The 5,942-nt window shown below is 44.9% G+C and overlaps 2 pseudogenes; both read right to left on the bottom strand.

Moving 5' to 3' along the window:
• Positions 1-445: 445 nt before the first annotated feature.
• On the bottom strand, positions 446-3,078 carry LOC144752559 (uncharacterized; annotated as a pseudogene).
• Positions 3,079-3,223: 145 nt separating this feature from the next.
• Positions 3,224-4,134, bottom strand: LOC144752560 (uncharacterized; annotated as a pseudogene).
• Between the last annotated feature and the right edge of the window lie 1,808 nt (positions 4,135-5,942).

Raw genomic sequence — 5,942 nt, forward strand, 5'->3', positions numbered from 1 at the left:
TTTCCAACCTATTCCTCATGCAGAGGCCTGGCCAGTATTTCCACTGAGGCCTAAAACTGCTTTTAACTTGAAACTTCTGCATAGAAATTGCAGGTCTTAACTCTGTGTGTGTTTGTACAAAATGTATCCTATTTTTCCCTATATCCTCCCCCCTCTAGTTGTTTCTTCAACTACTTCTTCTCCTAATCTCCCATCCTCAAAGGGAATCTCCTCATATATATAACACTCTGTTCTACGACATCTCCGGTGCTTTTCCTGACCAAAAATGCTCCTCCCACGCTAGCTGTCATCTTCTTGCAACAGGCTAATATCACCTTAAATAAAAGGCACATCAAAAGCAATACAACAATTAAAGGCAACAAGGCCTTGAACAACTCCTACATCCAGGACAGCACCCAATCGAACCAGCCCTGGAACCACTCATCTGGAGCACATCCCTCTTCGACTATCTTGTGGGGATCATGCAATGTCTGAATGGCCCGGTCAATGTCCCATTGTCTGCATCATTGGCTGGCACATACGTGCAGCAGGCGGATCCAATCTTCTTGCACAATCCCACCTCTATGGCTGTCATTAAATCTAGAATGTATCTATGCTGCATCACCATTAATCTAAGGGCACGTAGTACTTACTTTATGGCATTGAAGCCATCTTCTGTGGCGTTTATGGTCTTTATTAGCTCTCATCTTGTGATATGGAGCCAGCGTGCAGTTGCTTTCACCTGAAACAATGGTATGATGCTGTCAAAGAATAGATGGTCATCATTAAAAAGTCTGTATTCTTGTGGAACATTTCCCCAGGTTGTGGTGCCAAAGTACTCAGCAGATCTTTTCTTCACGGGGTGATGCAGCAGGGTTGTTGGACGGCTCATAGGATGGTCATGCAATGTCTTAATATCCACTCCTGGTATCACCAGCGAGGGGGTGTGCAGTGTGACCAGCGCACAGAGACCACTCCAGTTTGGGGTAGCTGTAGGTGGAGCCAGGCCCCACACTGTCAAAAGTGATCCATCAGGCTGGCGGTGCCCCCCTGCTTTTCGGTGTTGTCCACAGTGGTATTGCAGTTGAGGTTTCTTCCCACCTTTACTGTCCCATTTTCTCTATAAGAAAGAGAAAACTGTGTTCATTTTATTGCTACTGTAGGGTGTGTGTTAGTTCCTGTCCACGTCTATCTCTGTATGTTTGCATCCTATATTTGCTGACATTGTCCTACTACCTTATTACATTTTAAAGGGCTATTTGTTTTTGTGCCATTCCACAATGATATAGCTCTACATATAAATGTGGCACCAGTGTGCCATTTATCATTTATCATTGGCAAATACGGATCTTGTAACATTGAGTACTGGCCTAGCTGCACAGTCAGGGCGCAGTGGTTTGGCTGAATAGCTACTACATTCGGACGATGGATTAGACTTTCCTAAAAAGCCAGATGTAATATCCATTTTTCCCTAACTGCATAGTTTCTTTTCTGCCCTGCTTCATCTATTCTTGATACTTCCTTCACTATATCTTCATTTTCTGTCAGAGCCTATAGGACTCCAGGGGTGGTGTCAAATAAGATTGTATTGACTCGAGACGTTGCAGGACTAACATGCATTGGTTGTAGCTGTGCTTTTATTCTACATAAAAAGAGGTGCAAAAGACGGTGCGTAACATGCAGGGGTACCTCCTTGGTGTGATGCAATCTGTCTACCGCAGTGGCATGGGGAATAAGGGAGCGTACATAACAACTGATATTAGTTCTAGATTGGCCTATACTGTGCATGTGCTGGTACCAACTATTTTCAAGCAGAGCATTGTGGAGAGGGTGATGATCAGTATCATTTTCAAGACTTCTACGCATTTGATCAATATTGATGCACTGAGGAGGAAAAAGAAAAGAAAAGTACATATCTTAAAATAAGTGTCTGTTGAAGCGTTTGAGGGAGGCTTTACTCCGGTTGCTTCTCCTGTTCTCCCCCCTCTTTTTCCTGCTCAGTGTCCGAAAGGATAGATGGCAAAGTCGGCGCCAGGGGAATGTCTCGCAGATGGTGCCATGGCTTATGTCCTTCAACTTTCACCACAGTAGCTGTGCTGGGAGTTATTGGGAAGGGTCCGTTGAATTTTCTGTCCTTCCAGGTGCAGGTAAAGTTCTTTGTGTACACTAGAGTTCGAACTGACAAAGTTGGTCTTTAGTCATCTGCTGGAAGAGCGTTGGCGCACTTATCTGCTGCCTGGGTGACCTGTTTAGAGAAGAACTTTGCGGCTTTTGTTAGCAGTGCAATATAGTCAGGCATTTCAGTTTGAACAACTTCAGGTGCACTTTCAGTTTGCAACTTGTGTCTAGTTGGGGGCACAAATGTAATCATCAGTCTCCCAGTCACTATTTGGCATTGGGTCAAGTGGTGATCTGACCCTGGGGGATTTCTGAGAGCAAATAATGCTAATGGGAGACAATACACCCAGTTATTTTACAAGGTGACACACAGTTTACTCAATTTGTTCTTGAGGAGGTCATTGAGGAGCTCCACAATTCCATTACTTTAAGGGTGATAAGCTGATGAGAACCTGTGTGTTATTCCTAGCATGGTGGTAAGACGGGAAAAGATGTTATTCACGAAGTGTGTGCCATTGTTGGATATGATCCCTTCGGGAATTCCCCATCTCGGAATAACCTCACAGATCAGAAAAGTGGCAGCAGACTTGGCATCAAAGTGCACACAAGGGCCTGCTTTGATCCACCTTGAAAATGGACAGACTACAACTATGAGATACTGGTAACGGTTGCATCTGTCAATCATATCAACACAAACTACTTGAAGGGTCCTTGTGGTCGGGGTATTGTAGAAGCTATTACCTTGAAGGTGGGATTTGGGGAATACTGCTGACACACAGTGCATGTGTATAGGTACATTGTGATCATCTCATGTAAGTTGGGAACAAACCAATCCTGGCGTATCTGGGGGGCATGTTGCCTCTGGCAGTGTATGTTGGAAAATGTAGCTGGTTCAAGGCTACAAGTAGTAGTACTTGGGGCATGACAGGGTTCCCTGTGGATATCTGTCTGTATATTAAATCGGTACCTGTCTGTGTGCATCCCCTACATTTCCACAACTGCTTTTCATGGTCTGGAGCATTTCCCTGTATCTCTCTTAGATGCAGGTGAGCTGTTTCTGTATAAAGCCTAGAAGGGTCCAGGGGATCATAAGATGTATCTGTGTCACTAGCTGCTGTGTCAGTCATCAATAGAATTGTGGCAGGTACATTGTTTAGAGGGAGTTTGGCTGCTTCCTTGGCTGCCCAATCAGCCAAGGCATTTCCACTGGACACAAAGTCTTGAGAATTGGTGTGAGCTGCGCATTTTACTACAGCAACTGCATGTGGTAGAGCTAGAGCTTCAATCAGGTCTTTTAAAAGAGGGCGATGCATGACAGGGCTTCCATCGGATTTTAGTAATCCCAGTCTGCGCCACTGCATAATGCTGGAATGCACTGTTGTAGTGACATAGGCTGAATCACAATACACTGTAATTGTTTCGCCTTCACCCTGTTTAAAGGCCGCCACCAGTGCTACTAGCTCAGCAGCCTGAGCAGAATAATGGGATGGCAAAGTTCTGTTATCTGCAACATATCTGAAGAATCATGCTGCATGGCTCTGACCACTGCTGCCCCTGTATGTCGTATTCTTGTGTCCTGGTCTACCGTGGAAGATCCATCTATAAAATATACAACGCTACCTGGAATAGCGTCTTCTCTTGCTTGGCTACACTCATCTGGAGTATATGTTGCACAGTCATGGGGTTCACTATCTGCACCTTCAACTTCAATAGGGGGTGCAAAGAAGTAGCAGGGTTGACTGTGTGACACGTGACTATCTTGAGAGATGGTAGTGATAACATTATCCCATAGCTTTATACTCTCTGTGTTGTTAGTGTCGTCTTAGCCTTCTCAATTATTACAAACACTGCATGTTCTGCATACAGCGTCAGAGGTGAACCCATGACAATGGGGGCGCTTTTCTCAACCGCATAGGCTGCTGCTACCAAAGCATGCTCGCAGGAGTAATGGCTTGTCATAACAGGATCAAGTAGGCCACTAAAGTACGCAATTGGTTTGTGGCCTAAAGGATACTTTTGGGTGAGGACAGTCATCATTACCTGGCCATTGCAGCGGCAAAAAAGGACCGTTGTCCCATCCTCCTCAAAGTGGATGGACATGTTTAACTTTGCTATAAGATCACGTCCTAACACATTTGCTGGGTCCGTGGGGGAGAATAAGAGACTGCTGTGGATGTACCTCCCCTTGTCTCCATTTCCACAGGTTTGGTGAATGGAACCCTCATCACTTCCCCGGAGAACCCCTGTGTGTCCATTGATGAATTTGACAGCGGGAGTCCTCTCTCACGGATACAGGACCTAGTGGCCCCAGTGTCAATGAGAAAGCTGTGTTCCCTGTCATTTATGGCTACCGTCACAGTGGGTTCCTTGTCTGGCCTGTGAGTTATCGATAATACTGGACACAAAAGACTACTCTGTGAGCACCTTCATTGAGCATATCCTCCCCCATAATTTTGCTGAAAGGGGTTTCCTCCTTTGACCGTTAACCCACCTTGTAATGTCTGGTGTTGTACAGTGGCCTGCACTGCCTGTTGCGCCCCATACTGCATTTGGGGCATGTGTTGTTGCACCTGTTGGGGCTGGAACTGTTGTTGAGGCTACATTTGGCGGCTGTGGAAGGTATTTCACTTGGGGGCTCATGGCAGGCTGTACCACAGTGCAACCAGGTGTACCATTTGTTGGCCATATATTGCCCCTGCCTGTTCGTTGTTCTTTTTGGTCCTACATTCTCTAATGAAATGTCCTGGCATCTTACAGTAGTGGCATTCAGCCTGCCCCTGAATGTGTTTTGCCTATTTCCCCCAAACCTCCCTCGCCCTCTTTGCCCATTCCTATTATTAAATCTGGGGGCAAATTGTTGGGGTTGTGAGGTGGTGTTTATAGGTGGCACGCCCAAAGACACTGCAGCCATCTGGGTAGCCGCAGTGGCAGTTCCTCCCTCTGGCCTCTTTGCTAGTTTCTGTTGTACTAACTTAGCTGCTGCTTTCTCAATTTTAGCCTTCTCAATCGTTTCCTTGTCATGTCTCCTTTTACAATAATGTATTATGTGAGCCTGTATCTCAGCCCATGGTTTTGCTTCTAAGGCTACTAAATTGTCTAGTTTGTCCTGCACTTCAGCTGGTAATCCCTTCTTCACTATGTTATAGAACAGTATTGCATTTTTTCCATTCACATCCTATCTCTCCCCTACCTCCTGTGCCTATTTCTCTATCATTCTACTTAGGCATTACTTTAAAACGGGGAACAACCTTTACAACGAAACTTTTACAACGAACTACCATTACAACGCAACTTTTACAACGCAAACTATTACAACGCATTGCTCTGGGGGGCGCTCTAGGATAGGGAATAGGTTAATTTACTATCCAATAACCTTCCCTACTATCCACGGGGACTGGAGTTGGAATAGTAAATTAAACTATTCACTATCCAGCGCCTAAATGCATTATGCGTTGTAATGGTATGCGTTGTAAAACTTGCGATGTAAAGGTAGGCGTTGTAAAAGTATGCGTTGTAACGTCATACATCCCTTTAAAACTCCTCTAAGGTAAGTTTAACCCTGCAATACAATCACAGCCGCATCCCAATATTTGACAAAGAAAATCTGATTGTTGAGTTCAAACTCACACAGAAGATACTACCCGAATTCTAGGGGTCTATCCTCAGAATTCACTTCACCTGGACATGGGAAACCACCAAAATTCACAACCAGGCAAAAGATGTCTGAAAACGACATCTTTTAGAGTCTTGTTCTGTCTCTGCATATGCAAAAACAACAGAAGAGTGGCTACCTAGAAACTGGTAAAGGGAATACACATATGTTTGTTATAAGGACCCTCACTCAC

The sequence above is a fragment of the Lissotriton helveticus genome, chromosome 5_1 (assembly GCF_964261635.1).
Source record: "Lissotriton helveticus chromosome 5_1, aLisHel1.1, whole genome shotgun sequence".
Classification (NCBI taxonomy): Eukaryota; Metazoa; Chordata; class Amphibia; order Caudata; family Salamandridae; genus Lissotriton; species Lissotriton helveticus.